This window comes from Diabrotica virgifera, chromosome 3 (genome assembly GCF_917563875.1).
Source record: "Diabrotica virgifera virgifera chromosome 3, PGI_DIABVI_V3a".
In the NCBI taxonomy this organism is placed as follows: Eukaryota; Metazoa; Arthropoda; class Insecta; order Coleoptera; family Chrysomelidae; genus Diabrotica; species Diabrotica virgifera.
Genome location: NC_065445.1, coordinates 182,238,912 through 182,239,737, shown reverse-complemented (window position 1 = coordinate 182,239,737; position 826 = coordinate 182,238,912).

Below are 826 nucleotides of genomic sequence, written 5' to 3'. Positions count from 1 at the left end.
TTGCAGCATTATATTATGGTGTCGGTACATCTACAGTATCGGATTGGAAGAAAAATAGAACTAAAATCGAAGAATTTTTTTTTTCAAAATGATAACAAAAGACAGTTTAATCGGTGCAAAGCTAATAAAGCTAAGAATGAGACTTTTGACGACGCTTTGTATGTGTGGTTTTGTGTGGAATGCGAACGTGGTTTACCAGTGTCTGTGTGACAATTATAACGGAGTTTATCTGTAAGCATACCATATTTTATTAATTTTTACCATTTTCTCCGGCTAACCCGGATTTTCGATAACCCGGATCGGCCGCGGTCCCAATTAATCCGAGTTAACGGGGTTCCACTGTATTAAAATTATAAGTTGTTTTATTATCCTTTATAACTTTACACACACTATAATGATTCTCTTTCAAATTAAATGGAGTGTAAAGTAAAAGAACAAAAAATGGATTGTGATTTTAACACCCAACACAACATACATACTAGACCACAACTTCTTTTATGGTGCTAATATGTAAATTTGACCAATATTCGAGTATTTTGCGCTACCGCAAATTAAAAAGATATTGTCTGTTTCAAATTTATTTCCTATTTTTTAAACTATTAACTAAACAGTTTTCACTATAGTACGTTCAAATATTATTTACTAAAGATTGTAAAAATAATTGAATAAATTTCTTGATTTCTGCAAAAAAACTAAATTTTAAGTATGATGCGCTAGCTGGGGGTTCAATATATAACTTTATTTTACTTTGCATTATATACACACATCCAAACTTATATGGAATCATCTGATATTTCTTACTATTCCGTGCGATTTTAAAAAAACG